Source organism: Myxocyprinus asiaticus, chromosome 32, assembly GCF_019703515.2.
Source record: "Myxocyprinus asiaticus isolate MX2 ecotype Aquarium Trade chromosome 32, UBuf_Myxa_2, whole genome shotgun sequence".
Taxonomy (NCBI): Eukaryota; Metazoa; Chordata; class Actinopteri; order Cypriniformes; family Catostomidae; genus Myxocyprinus; species Myxocyprinus asiaticus.
Window position 1 is genome coordinate 36163265 of NC_059375.1, and position 15906 is coordinate 36179170.

A 15906-nucleotide genomic window follows, 5' to 3' on the forward strand; every position below is an offset into this window, starting at 1 on the left:
ACAGCATAATTGTTTGGAATGACATGATGGTCAGAAAATAATGACAACATTTTTATTTTTAGGTGAACTATCCCTTTAAAGGTCTACAGAGGACACATGCCTCTCAAAGTGTAACCTTTAAGATGAAGTCATGTGACCTGTGTTATTGTAAAGTGCACAGGTAATTGGCTGTTGTAATTTGGTCTAAATCGGGATAACTAATTGGGACGCTAATTCACCTCAGGGAGGAACAAGTAAATTCAAATTTTTTTTGCTGGTTTGTTTTCCTGTAATTGTTCTCACGCCTGCCTGGACAAGGTCATCTGAGCCTGCTGTTATGAAGCCACTACCATGCTCAATAAATAGTGCATGCACCAAAGACACAGGAAGGACAGAAGTGGGAAACTGAAGGGGTTGGATACAGACATCCACCAAAGATTTCAGAAAGACAAGGGAATCATTGCGACCTTGTGGTATCTGTTTGTTAACACGTAGGTTTACTTATGTTGACTTATGTTAAAAAAGATTCCCCTTGTGTAGTGTGCAGCAGGGCCTGAAAATGCAGCAATGCACAAAACCTCTTATAAAACATACATAAGACAACAGTGGTGAAATAACACAAATGTTCTTTGGAGTAATGCCTTGGATGGATGGATGGATGGGTAACCTGTCCTGCTCGACCCGCTCCGAGTGGGATTCGAACCGGCGTGGGAGGTGGGCATGCTAATGAGTGCGCCCCTTGAGGCCAGGGGAGTGAGGTTAACAAATTCTGCACAGCTATCACGTACCAGCTGGCTCCTGATACAGACGGATGGAATGACAGACAACTAGATAGATAGACAGACAAAATAGATGGATGTATGGATGGATGGACTTTTGGTTGGATAGATAGATAGACAGACAGAAAGACAGATAGATAGATAGATAGATAGATAGATAGATAGATAGATAGATAGATAATTTGATAGATAGATAATTTGGGTATCTTTGGAGCGAAGAGTTATTGCGAAGAAGATTATCAGAGTTGACGAGTACTCGCAAGTTTCTAGTGTTCACCCGAGTGGAGTGTGACCATCTGTCTGTCACACTATCACACAAACACTTATCTAGAGCTCTGTGTGTGTGTGTGTGTGTGTGTGTGTGTGTGTGTGTGGTGAGTTTTATAAGAGACTTAATTACAGTGATAAAATTACTGTCTACTGCATCAGTGAGTTAGAGGTAAATGAGCAAGTGTGTGTGATTGTGTGTGTGTCTCTAGGCTCTATGCTGCAGCTGTGTTCCTTTGTTTCTATGTGGCTAATAATGGTCGTTCGGAGTCACATATTAGCTACGAAACACCTGCTATGTTATTGAACGGATCAGATATTACAGAGATCAGTTTTAATCTTCTAAATGCAGGACACATAAACATGCAAGTGTCACAAACATTTTTCACAAAAAGGAACAACGCAAACCACCACAATAGGATGAAATGATAATGAACTTATTTCATTCTCTGATGTGATGTTGATCACTTTCATTGCATTCTATCCCAAGCCCCCCGCACCCCCCCACCCCATACAATGAAAGTGAAGGGTTACTGAGGCTAACATTCTGCTTAACATCTCCTTTCGTGTTCAACGGAAGAAAGAAAGTCATACAGGTCTGGAGCAACAAGAGGGTTAACATTTTTCGGTAAACTATCCCTTTAAGGATCCTTATTAAGTGTACATTAGATAACATATTTCAATGCACTGCATTTTTTAGGATGAACAAAAGAAAATGGAAAAAAGTAGATAAAATAAAGTGCTTTGAGGACTAGGAGGAAGGCTGTACTCCTTGGTGCGAAGCATGCCTGACGCCCACAAGCTGGGACTAACTACACCATTGGAATGTGAGAAGAAGGGATCAGAGGCTAATGTTATGGCCGCATGAAGATCAGTACCCAAGAGATACAGGGCAAAGAAACAAGGACCCACAGATAAGAGCTCAAGAGGGAAGGGGGCAAGAGACATGACAACTGTGCAGGGATAATAATCACAATTTATAATGGTCCATGTCCAGGACACACACAAACAGGGTTTATCTTGCGTGAAACATGGTAGTAGCTTATGTACATGTCATACACATGCAAAATTGGTTGATTACATAATTGCCTTTATTAATCACCATAATTACAGTATCACACTTCATGTTTAGGATATATGAGTTAATATTGATCATCTAAGCATCTGGTGCCTTTTTAATTCGACACAGGCTTTTCTACTCTAAAGTGCTACAGTGTGGGAAGACAAACTATTTTATCTATAGCAATTTTAGTCTAATTACTGACAAGTGCCATCCCTCATCAGACACGTTGGAATCAATTCAACTGTGTTTACCTTCTCCTGTAGTGCTATTGATAGTGTGTTGCATGAGCAACCTCTGAGACATGGTTTATTGTCTAATGGGAAACAGGAAGTAATCACATTCACATAAACAATGGTGAGCCCAATTCTGAGGTTACATTTTTGCACTGAATTTACATTTTTACTCCACTGACAGTTAGGTTTAGGGTTGAGGTTTGCACATATGGTTACTTAAAGATGCATTCCTGTTGAATATGTTACCTCATTTACAACTAAAAATACAACTCGCTTTTGGCACCACCCTGCGGACATTTCACCCAGAAACTGGAGCTCATATGTGCCCATCCGTTCAATAACACTTCCAGCTTTGACCACTGGGGGCAGTGATTCGAATTTCGGTAAGCACAGACCAAATTCCACTGAAGATCTTTCGACCTACTGTTGGCAAATTCACAGTGAAAACTGAAACTTTACAACCACAAAACATTGAATACACAACAGTGTTCCATTCTAACTGTTTTCTTTCTAAACTGCTCTCTCTCTCTCTCTCTCTCTCTCTCTTCAACTAGCCAATGTCCCTGGGTCTAACTTGGCAGGATATTTTTTTTTTCAGTGCCTCTCCTCCATTCCTTTTTTGGTCTTTAATTATCACTAATTAAGCTCTCCCTTGTTTGCTCCATTTTTTCTCAGTGGGTGAGAGCAGGTGAATAATTGGATGAAGCGAGGAAGATGGATAGCTCCTCCTGAGCCCTCGGTTTGTTCAGGAATCTTTTCTGTGTGTTCCATCCTTTGAATGACCTTCTTCTTTCGGCACCTGGTATACCTTTCTGGGCACCGGGCCTTTTAACTACAGTATTTATAAAAATGCTCAAGCCATATTCATTTTCCTGTCATGACTGTGCATAACATGCATAGAGTATAGATTTGTTATTTTTGGAGGGGATTTTGGCATTTTATTGAGGAATTGTTCAGGAAAGAAAAATCACAAAAAGATCTGTTTTGTATTACAATCATTTTTCCAAGACAGCAATGTGATTAAATGGGGAGCAAATAGAGACTTTTGCTAAAGTTACCTGTTTCTCAGGAAAAAGAAAAGAAAAAGACCCCTGCAATCTCACAGGGCTACCTCTCCAGGCAGGTACCCTCCCTGCTCTGCTCCTGAGGACGCCAGTGTGCGCAAACAATGAGCGCATTTACATGCACTTTCTTACACCGATTATGCGTAATAATGCAGGATTCATTCAGGTTTTTTCTTCGGAGCCAAGCGGTTGTACTATCAGAGAGCCGAATACTACTGCTGTTCCATTCACCTCTTAAGAAGCGTATGCTGTTGGATATACGGCGCATTTCCAGCGGCTTTCTCTCCTTCTGCACGACGATCACACTGAGGCAGCGTTTGTGGATGGTTCATGTTCTCATTGTGAGGATATGACCATGGCAACGTTGCGGTCGTGGCTTTACTTCTTCCGAGGGAAAGCTACTCTAGCCGCCCCCCGTGCTGTGCCTTCTACCCATGGGTGTGAGGCTGGCCCAGCTGGTGCTGGAGGCGATTTGGGGAGTTCGACCGGGCTATGTGCCCAAGGTTCCCACGACCCCCTTCAGGGATCAGGTGGTGAACCTGCAAGTGCTGTCCCGGGAGAGGCAGACCCAGCCCTGTCATTGCTGTGTCTGGTACATGCTTTGTGCACCTACCTGGATCACACGCAAAGCTTTAGACGCTCTGAGCAGCTCTTTGTCTGCTTTGGTGGACAGCAGAAAGGGAACGCCGTCTCCAAACAGAGGCTTGCCCACTGGATCATGGATGCCATTGCATTGGCCTACCAGACCCAGGCCGTGCCTGCCCACTTGCGGGTTCGAACACAATCTACAAGGAGTGTGGCGTCCTCGTGGGCACTGGCCAGTGGCACCTCTCTAGCAGACATCTGCAGAACAGCGGGCTGGGCAACACCCAATACTTTGAGATTTTACAATCTCTGGGTTGAGTCGGTTTCATCCCGTGTTCTTTCAGGTACGAACAGGTAGAGTTCGGCAATACGGAATAGCTGGCTGGGTGTATAGCTTGCGTATGGCGCCTTTCCCCTCCCCTGAGGCGAAAACGTGCGCTTTTACCCCCAGTCAAGTTCACGAAGTCATGGACCCTGGACGCCCTTCCTCCCTAGCCCTATGGTTCGCAAACTCGGCGGAGGAGTTCGCAGCCAGCCCCACTACGGTGTCTAACATGCCCTGTACTGGGATAGGTGCTCCACAGGTGCCGATTATTCCGGTATCCCCTGTGATGTATATTCCGTGGTACAGTCTCCCTGTCGGCGGACCCGCATCTTCCTTGGGCAGAGCTCTCTCTGCCCCCGGTTGCTGTGTTTGTAGAGCCCCCCCCCTTTTTCGTGGCGGGACCTACCACCGCACCTCTTCCATGTGCAGCTGCTGAGCCCATGTGTCATATTGCCACATGTTGACCTTCCCTTTTGGGCAGGATGTGGTCTCTGCGGGGTCTTTTCCTCCTGAAAGAATAGGAAAGGAAAAGAACACCTTCCCTGATGCGTATGATAGCATTAGATGGCCCCAGCTGAATCTAATAATCTGTGGAGAGAAAACATAGAGAGAAAAGGCCGCGGCTGGCATGGCCTGCTCCCATGCTAGTTACGTCGCTTCCCCCTCTCAGGGATGTGGAGAACTACTTGACGTCTTTTGGGGTGTTGGGGGAGGTTATCTGCAGTCTAATGAACCTGCTATTACGCACGCAGCAGCTTGCTTGCACCTGCATCGGCAGTTCACGTAACACGGTTCAGCTGTTGTGGCACAACGTCGAGTGAGTGACAGAAGGGGAATGTCTCGGTTACTGTCGTAACCTCCATGCCCTGATGGAGGGAATGAGACATTGTGTCCCTCTTGCCACAACGCTGTACTAGCCGCTGAAATGGCCGGGACTGTGTCTCTGCTCCTCAGGACAAAACCTGAATAAATCCTGCATTCCGGCTCCCTTTCATACCCGTATGTCTGGGGGAGTGGCATGCAAATTCTACTCGCCAATTCTCATTGGCCTTTTCTCAAAGATCTGAGGTGATCGGGGCTCTCAAGAGCGACCCCTAGTGTCACTACATCGACACAGCGTCTCGTTCCCTCCATCAGGGAATGGAGGTTACGACATTTTCTAACATCATCGTATGGTAATGTTAGAACATTTTCAATGGAGGAAAGACAATTAGAGAATGAGAGACATACAGGTAGTGAAATAAATGAGTTGTTAACCAAAAACATATTAGTGTGGAGGTGGCCTTACACCCTTTCTTTACTGTGTGTTATTGAAATCAGTACAGAAAGATTTATTGATTAAAAATGGGTTGTATTTTATTTTACACACCACTATGCACCTCTCGAGTCCGGTGTAGACAAGGTGTTAATCTAAAATGTACCCATCTAGTTTATTTATGATAATTATTGACAAATTAAAATAATTTACTGGCTAGTGCATTTAAAATTACAAAGCCACAGTGAACTATCATAACAAACTCTCATATATGAGTGAAAACTCCATGACAGCCTGTCCTCATCTGCCTCAACAGACAAGTGTATGAATAAGAAACAGACAGATGAAGAACTTCAGAAGCTCCTTCAGACAGGCTAATTAGACCCTTGAAAAGTGAGGAATCCTCTATCGCTATTGGCTCAGACAATGTGTGTGTGTACGAGAAAGAGTGTGTGCTTGAAACAGATCATTCTAGTCAAGCAGAACTCTACCCCTCGGGCAAGAATCTAGCCGCAGCTGTGTTCATAATGAAAAATATTTGAAAGGTTTGTTATTTTTACTTATTAAAACTGCAGATCATCCCTGTGCCCAAAGGAAATGCTGTTCCTTACTCCTGAAGAGGGTGATATGAAATATGCTCGCGGAATACAAAGATTGCATTTAAGGAAATAAAAGTTTGCACAGTTTTGAATGACTATGATGATAACCACAAATTGACAGAAAATGGATCAATAAAATGCTATCAGCTCTGGGTTCCTGTTTTTTAAAGTGAAACAGGAAAACTTGGTTTTAAATACAGGAACTAATTGGATCATGAAATGTTGTCTCAATAGGTGATTTGTGGGGTGGGGTTGAAAAAGTAAGAGGACATCATCCAAAAAAGGAAAGTTGTTCCAGAAGCTATTATATTTTGATGAAAGATTTCACTATGTAACACAATTTTTGTTCCTGGGTAGTAAGTGTTATTTCCTAATTGCTTATGCCTCCAAAGCATAGAAAATGGCTATTATTCCCTAAAAACTTTGCTTTTGTGACTAGGACAGTGATATTTTGAAATTTACCTATTTCCAATGAGAAAACGGGCGAATTTTCGTTCACATAGTCAGAAAAAAACAACATATGAATCCAAATTAACATGTATTTATACTAAAGTAATACAAAAATGACTACAAAAGATTTAGAAGTGAGTAGTTTTTCGAGATTTATGATTATACTGTAAATCACTTTCACGAATCAACCCCCAAATGTAGTCTCCCATCATGTTCTCGATATACTGTCCTTGGTAGCAGCGTTCAAAGTCCAGTATATCCTGATGGAAGCACTCGCCTTGCTCCTCTGAGTACGCTCCCATGTTCCCCTTGAATTTATCAAGATGAGCAACAAGGATATGGACTTTGAGGGACATCCTACAGCCCATTGTGCCGTAGTTTTTCACCAGAGTCTCAACCAGCTCCACATATTTTTCGGCCTTGTGATTGCCCAGGAAGCCCTGAACCACTGCGACAAAGCTGTTCCAAGCCGCTTTCTCCTTACTAGTGAGCTTCTTGGGGAATTCATTGCACTCCAGGATCTTCTTTATCTGTGGTCCAACGAAGACACCGGCTTTGACCTTTGAATAAGGCAGCTTAGGGAAGAAGTCTTGAAGGTACTTGAAGGCTGCCGACTCCTTATCTAGAGCTCTGACAAATTGTTTCATAAGGCCCAATTTGATGTGCAGTGGTGGCATCAGCACCTTCCGGGGATCCACCAGTGACTCCCACTTGATGTTGTTCCTCCCCACAGAGAACTCGGTCTGCTGTGGCCAGTCCCGCCTATGGTAGTGCGCCTTGGTGTCCCTGCTGTCCCAAAAGCAAAGATAGCAGGGAAACTTGTAAAACCGCCTTGGAGGCCCATCAGGAATGCCACCATTTTTAAGTCTCCTATGTCCTCCCAGCCATACTCATCATACTTCAAGCTGTCCAGCAAGGTCTTGATGCTGTTGTAATCCTCTCTGAGGTGCACCGAGTGAGCTAGGGAAAGAGACTGGTACCATTATGGAGCAGCACGGCTTTGAGGCTCCTGGATGAGCTGTCAATGAAGATGCGCCACTCATTCTGGTTACAGGCGATTCCGATTGCCTCGAACAGACTGGTCACATTGTGGCAGAAGCAGAGCCCATCTTGACGGGTGAAGAAGCTGGAAAAAATTTGGTGACACTACCTCTGATCTGCAACTTGCACACTTTCATCCAACAAGTCCCACTGCTTGAGCCTAGACATCAAAAGCTTGGCATTGGACTTGGTGAGACCAAGATCTCTAATCAAGTCTTTGAGGTCTTTTTGGTTGGGGAAGTATGGATTTCTCTCCTCAGCTCCACCTCTGAAATCCCTCAAAGTCCATATCCTTGATGCTCATCTTGATAAATTCAAGGAGAACACGGAAGCATACATGGAGGAGCAAGGCAAGCGCTTCCATCAGGATATACTGGACTTTGAATGCTGCTACCAAGGACAGTATAACGAGAACATGATGGAAGACTACATTTGGGGGCTGATTCATGAAAGTGATTTACAGTATAATCGTAAATCTCGAAAAACTACTCCTAAATCTTTTGTAGTCATTTTTGTATTACCTTAATATAAATACATATTAATTTGGATTCATATGTTGGTTTTTTCTGACTTTATGTGAATGAAAAGACACAAATTCGGCCGTTTTCTCATTGGAAATAATAGGAAATAACACTTACTACCCAGGAACCAAAAAAAAAAAAAAAAAAAAAAAAAATATTTGTTACACAGTGTTTTCAATGGATTAATGCTCCTTTTTTTTTTACCCAATTTGGAATGCCCAATTCCCAGTGCGCTTTTAAGTCCTCGTGGTGGCGTAGTGATTTGCCTCAATCCGGGTGGCAGAGCCTCAGTTGCCTCCGCATCTGAGACCATCAACCCGCGCATCTTATCGTGTGGCTTGTTGAGAGCGTTGCCACAGTTACATAGCGCGTGTGGAGGCTTCACCCCATCCACCGCGGCATCCGCGCTCAACTCACCACGTGCCCCACCGAGAACGAACCAAATTATAGTGACTACGAGGAGGTTACCCCATGTGACTCTACCCACCCTAGCAACCGGGCCAATTTGGTTGCTTAGGAGACCTGGCTGGAGTCACTCAGCACACCCTGGGATTTGAACTAGCGAACTAGCGAACTCCAGGGGTGGTAGCCCTTTTACCACTGAGCTACCCAGGCCCCCGGATTAATGCTCCTTATTAAGTCTTGCATGATGAGACCAAAAATGTGCATTAAGAAAGTAAATGGTGTCCATTTTGATTGCATGTGACTTATAATATTTACTGCAAAATTTGAGCTAATTATGGTAAAATCACTCACTCACTCACACACACACACACACTCAAAAAAACAAAAACAACAACAAAAACAACAACAACTCTGTAACACTCCCACACTCTCTATTCACAAATCTCTTTTTAGTATTTAACTACTTAGTGTTTTAATCACAGAAGAAGTGTGTACCCAGCAAAGGAAGACATTCTTTGTTTCTTTGGTTATTAATAAAATGCAAAGTTTCTCATTTTTTGTGCCAATGGAGAAAAGAAAACACATGCTTGGAAATGCGTACATGTGTTAATGACATACAGATAGTCACCTCAGATTAATCACACCTAAAAATGAACAGCTGCGAACAAAATAAAAGAGGGAATTGTCTCACCTGTTTTGGTAGCAGTTTCAGGAAAGCAGCACCGGAAAAAGAAAAAAAAAAAAGAAAAAAAAGAGGAACAGAAAATTAGTCAAGCTCATTTTAAAGGTAACCTTGACCTCTAAAATCACACATTCTTACAATACTTTTTCTTAGTATTATATATATATATATATATATATATATATATATATATATATATATATATATATATATATATATATATATATAATTAAATTGCTTTCAAGGTAGTATTAATGTTCCTCAAACATTAAATTGTAGAGAATAATACATATGTTTGCAGTTAATTTGGCTCCATTCAAGGCTTCAATTAAAACTTTTTGCTTTGAAGATCATTTCAGTCTTAGGTGTGCCATCTATATATGATTAAAGTTTGAAAACGTAGCATTGACACATGGTGATGTAATGTAGCCATCCATCAATGATATCATCGTAATATTTCAAAACTGAACTTCAATTGGTCTTCTTTCTTACATCTATTCACATACTCAATTGTGATTGGTCTTGTCATCCATGCATATATTCCATTTATAGACACCTTTACACTGCACAATGATTATGAGTTGCTTATTGCAAGCAGCTGACAGATAAAAAGAAGCAGCCATTCATTTTCACAAAGCCTAAAACCTAAACTCTCCAAAAACTTTACCACTAGTCTTTAGCTGCCTTACTGGTATTTTCTTCAGTAAATGCAAATTAAGTTCTATACATTTCTCTATATCTCAAAGCAAAAACCTTGTGACATTATGTTTGACTTTGACTAGTGTTACACAAAGAGATGGGTGAGGAAAGACAAATAAACAGTGAGATAATTATTAGTATTATTTAAATATCACAACGTTCCTACTGTATCTCTGCAAGATGGTTGCTGGATTGCAATTATCTCATTAAAACCCTTTAATTTCCCAGGTAGATGTTGTGCATCATCAATTTACTGGTTCAAAAAGTCACAGAAAAAAAAAAAAACACTCTCAAAATTATAAGCTGGTGAGTCATGTAGTGCTGTAATCAGCAGATCAAACTGTTTCCTCTATCCATCATTTTCTTGTTCTCTAAACACAGATTAAAGTGTTACTGGTTGTTGTCTGAGGAGCAGTGAGAATATGTATTGATTAACATGACATCTGTTTATGATAAAGGTATTTGTGTACCCTTATGTCACACTGCTCCTATAGTAAGAGCCAATTAAAACATGACAAAACATGGGCTGTATTTAAAGTAAACTGTAGACTGGGGGATAAATGCCGTGTGCAGTAATTTTCCCATGTAATTACCCACACATACACAAACATATAGCCTCCATTCCAAAACATAGTGTGCTGAATTGTTGTCTACTGCCTGCATAGGAAGCCACCTTCTAAAGAGCCATTCAGACAGAATGCATTCTTGTGCTAAAAAAACATAGACGCAGCGCAATGAATAGAACAGAAAGCATGTGTCGAGAGAGAAGTGTTTTAAAAAGTTGTTTTTAACCTGACACATCATTTAAAAAATGCAACACTCCCTCGCAAGATACGTCCATTTAGTGCATCTTTACATTGAAAAACAATTATAAACACTGCAGATGGACGCGAAAACGTGTTCGGTGTGAACGGCCCCTAAGACAGCATCCTAACTGAAATTGAACCTCATAAGTTACTGATCTGGAATGTTCTACATAGGCAGCAACTCAGGCCACGTCCACGCTATGGTGTTTCCAAACAATGACATTTGGAAACGAAAAACAGAGTCAAAAACATATTCATGTGGATGTGGTCTCAGTGTGTTATTCAAAAAAGCAGACAGGATTCCAGTGGAGTTTAGCATTAGCATGTTGCTAAGGCTATATCCATACTAATGCATTTCTGTTTCCATTTTCAGTTTCCTAACATTGCTGTTTTCCAAAATATGTGGTAATGGAGAGTGTTTTCGAAAGTCTTTATTTTTTGGTGAAAGAAAATGCTGTTCCAGTGTTGATGAGAGATGTAAACTTAGGAGATTTTATATTAAAAATGTATCTTGCTTTATTAAGAGTTTTTTTTTTTTTTTTTTTTTTTTTGTACATGAAGAGGACAATCATGTGCTGCCGCCTTAGGTTTGTCCAAAATAATGTGCCTTAGAAGGCAGGATAACTAGACTGCACCTATGATGCGTTGAAATGTCTATGAATGCAGTTCACTAGATTTTGAAACAGTGGCATCTCCTTCCCTCTGCTCAATGCAACAAGACCTGTGTTAAGTGTTAAAAGCGGATGATTAAATAAACAGACCACAGACTAAGGGGCAAATGTTTCCTATAGCCTGTGTATTATTTCCTCTTTAGCGGTAGTGAATAAATATCCTGTGGACCACCTGCCCGCTGCTCTCATACATTTCCATTCAATGAGTCAATGAATGGGGGGGGGCACATTGAGGGCACAAAGCGTGGATGCAGGCTGTATACCAAAGACTTTTTCAACAACGGCTATGATGAACACACAGAGAGAAAGAAAAGTGAGAATGGTATTAACACAGCAATGAACCAAACCAAGATAAATTAGGATACAAAGTGCTCGCACCGACTTGTAGCAAAAAACGTTAGTTTAAGACAAAATCCCAGCGAACAAATGTATGTTCTTAAACGTTTTTCAAATGTTACATTGTGGTTGTGGGAACGTGAAAATGTCCAGTTTTCTTAACGTGAGTAGAATGTTATTTAAAGGTTGACGTAATATTCCTGAAAATGTGAAATTGTCCAAAAAACGTAATTTCCAAAAACCTTAAAAAAGTAATCCAATCTAGTTTAAATAATGTATAATGTTGCACTAAGAACATTTTCTCATAGCATGAAGAGAACTTTTATCAAATTCGAATAACGTCATTAGGACGTCCCATTGACGTAAACAAAGTTAATTCCAAACCTTTATAAAACGTTAACCAAAGTTGTTGGAACAATCTATGTTAGGTGGGATGAAATCTCTATCTATTTTCTCAATAACTGTTTTTGGTCTTATGCACAATCTTGCACAGTTCATCATATAACTATATATATATATATATCATCTTTCATCTGAGTGTAATACAATTATCTGCCTCTTTAACAACTTTTCTTATCTGCTGATGTAGCTATCGATTAGAATTCCCAGATTTTCTCTTGTTTATGCCTAAATTAAATAAATCAAATTCTACCAGTTCAACAAGACTTGTTACATACACTTAAATTGAAGATACATTCTCTGACAACAAGCCTTAATATCTTACACAGTTTTTGCTCATGAGGTACCTTTACCTTGTTTTAAGGATGTTAGAAAATTCACTGGAAAACCATTTAAATAAATACTTGTTAAATATGATTTGCAGTGCGCTGATGAAACATCTACTACCCAGACCTGGAAAGCATCACAATCTAATTAACATCTGTTAAACACCTTAAAAAGATCAGATTTACAAACATTCAAATTATAAACGTCTCAAAGACATCTGCTGACTATCTTATTGAAATACGATACATACTTATTGACATATGTCTTATAGACGTATTGCAGATGAGTAAATATCTTTCAAAAATATGTCTTCCAGATGTAAGCACACATCAAATAGACATCTGGGTGATGTACTTGTGCTATCAAGGCAGAGGTGGGACCAAGTTATTGTTTTGCAGTTCACAAGTTAGCCTCAAATCTTTGCATTCAAGTCTCAAGTCAAGTCCCAAGTCAAGATAGGCAAGTCCAAGTCAAGTCTTAAGTCCTCAACTTTAAGCGTCATTTTTGCTCTTAGCCTAAATTAGTGTCTGAGCATTAAGTACTAAAGTTATTACACCCTCCATAGTATTAGCACATTTTAGCATAATGTGTGGACTTTTCAGACGGTCCCTTACCACACCCTCCACAGCATCAGCGCATTTTAGCATAATGTGTGGACTTTCAGACGACCCCTTACCCGCCATAGGTAAAATTTCCTACTAAAGTAACGATCTGGAATGATTTCGCCGTGACACTATCTGAACAGATTTAATATGGGACAAATCGCGTCCCGTTTGATTCTATATGGGACGCATCATTTTGACTTTAAATACAGGACCATCCCGTATTTTACGGGACAGATGGCAACCGTTGGTCCACAGTGCATCTTTTAGCTGGTTTCAGCAATGAGGCATGCAGAATAATTTACGCCAAAACTGTCGTTGCAGTGCAATGAACTCTGTGGAACAAAGTAGCTAGCTAGCTAATCCAGCTAACACAATAAGTTAAATGCTACTGAACCATAGCTGACGTGTAACAGTTAACGATCTCAACTTACCTCTGAGGGTTTTCAGATGCCTCACAAAATTGGGTGTTGTTGATAAAGCGTCTGTAATTTTTACACAACCTGTATTAGGGTATAAGAAAGCTAAATTATGTTGTCAGAATACACAGCTTACTTTTAGCCATCAATGGAGAAACATGTCCCACCCTACACTATTTTACACTTTATGTAATACATATAAGCTATATGTGTTGTGAATGCCATTTATCATTAGCTAACCCAACTAGGCTCTCACTAAGCACTACAGTACAGTGTTGCCTCTTCTAGAAACAAGTCTTACAATTTTCTGAATAATTTTAAATTGATAAAACTAAGTTAATGATCACCTAAACAAGCTATGAAAGCCAATCTGATTTGTCCTCTCTTCAAAACGCCTGCAGCTGCCTAAGTGCCACCCATACCAGCAGGTGTCTACTAATGATGGACTGAAGAGTCTCCTCCACCTGCTGTTCGATATTTATGGACCCTTTAAATTCAGTAATAAATGACAGCCAGGGATTTAAAGACATTATAGATCCCCTGGTGGCTGGTTTAAGATGTTTATTTGAGACTAAAGAGAATGGTTCTATGAGGTGTGGGGAAATCTGAGCTGGTTAAAAAAGGCAGATGGTTGGAAATAAGGGGAAAGGAAAAGTGCCCAGACTCTGTTTTTGTCATTACAGGCAATAAGGGCTTCTTTCCAAGTAGGAATTTATGAGTCAACTTGCTATAGAGTTCACCTAAGGATCATGGATTTGGAATGTGTCACGCACAGTCAAAGGGATAGTTCACTCCAAAATGAAAATGATGTCATCATTTACTTCCCCTTATGTTGTTCCAAATTTGTGTATGTCTTTCTTTCTTCTGAGGAATACAAAGGGAGATGTTAGGAAGAATGTCAGCCTCCATTCACTTTCATATAAGGAAAAAAAGATGTAATGAAAGTGAATGGTGACTGAGAATAACATACTGCTTAACATGTCCTTTTGTGTTTCATGGAAAAAAGAAAGTCATTATGTTTTGGAACAACATGAACTGTTTCCAGTTCATTAAGATTAGTTCACAGTTTATTTAATAAGACTTAGCATACAGAATAGTGCAACTTATAAAAATAAAAAAATAAAAAAAACAATTTTGGCAAACAGAGTATCTCTGAACTAAAATATACTCTGTACTTTAAAAATAAATAAATAAATAAATAAAATACTACAGTATCTGAAATATTGAATTCCAACCCAATTCGGTACTTAAAGGAATATGCCAGGTTCAATACAAGTTAAGCTCAATCAACAGCATTTGTGGTATAACGTTAAATAACCACAAAAAAATCATTCAGACTTCCTCCCTCATTTTCTTTAAAAAAGCAAAAATCTGGGTTTCAGTGAGGCACTTACAACTGAAGTAAATAGGGCCAAACCATAAATGTTAAAATACTCACTGTTAGTAGTGAGAATAAAAGTATAGTCAAAAGACATGAACAATATGCATGTTAATATGATTGTAATGTGATAAAATCGCTTACTAACCTTTTCTGTGTAAAGTTATATCTAATTGTACAACTTTGTTGCCTTGATGATGTAAAGGTACAAACAGAAGAATTCATGTAAGTGCTTTTAACCCTGTGATGCCCACTGTTGTAATATTACAACATCAATTTTAGCTCTACTAAAATAAACCTGCACGTTTTTTTTTTTTTTTTCTTTAAGACCACATTTACACAACTAATATGTCCTATTGTTAAGCCTTGCAATGCTATTGGATGGTAGATTTTGTAAATAGGCCTGTTCACCTGACCATGAACTCACACAACCTGCAAACTTGCCTTGAAGCACATCATCTTGTTTTACTGGAAAGTAAAATGTCTAAAATATTTTTTCCTGTGATTAGTAATATGTCTAGATCATGCAGACATTAAGGTACTGTTGAATGCTTTGATCATGTTAGATTTTGAGCTTGTTATGTCAATGTTGTAATTTTACAACACTGGGTGAAAGGGGTAGCAAAATTTGTCTGTGCACCTTGCACATTACATGGATGAATTGTACTTCTCACCTGTTCCATGTGAAAAAAAAATACTAATAGAAACATACTATTTTTGATCATTCACAAGTTTAAAATGTCTTCTTTGTTACCATTTTGAGTTTCAATCCAAATTAAATGATTATTAAATTATAAGTTCAAGTTGAATTAAAGAATAAATTGTTTATTTGAGAATTTGAAAGTATTTGTGTAGCAATATTTGAAACTATCTATATCTTATCATTTATAAAAATATACTTAACTGGTCCTGTTTTCTTGTCTAAGATTTGCTTGTTTGCCCAAATATCTGCTTGCTTCATGAGGGACAGGTGATAATGTTCTGGAATGTGGGGGGTATAAGTGCTATTAGCATGATAAGT

The 15906-nt window shown here is 39.7% G+C and overlaps 2 protein-coding genes across 2 annotated transcripts in view; both read right to left on the bottom strand.

The window, feature by feature from the left end:
- Positions 1-15906, bottom strand: part of LOC127423650 (protein sidekick-2-like) — a 431227-nt gene that overhangs the window by 299776 nt on the left and 115545 nt on the right. The window lies entirely within an intron of this gene.
- Positions 6690-15906, bottom strand: part of LOC127423658 (uncharacterized) — a 622288-nt gene continuing 613071 nt past the window's right edge. Inside the window, exon 2 of the mRNA XM_051668165.1 lies at positions 6690-6716. The gene's annotated coding sequence lies outside the window, so the exon portion shown is untranslated. The remainder of the gene's footprint in view (positions 6717-15906) is intronic.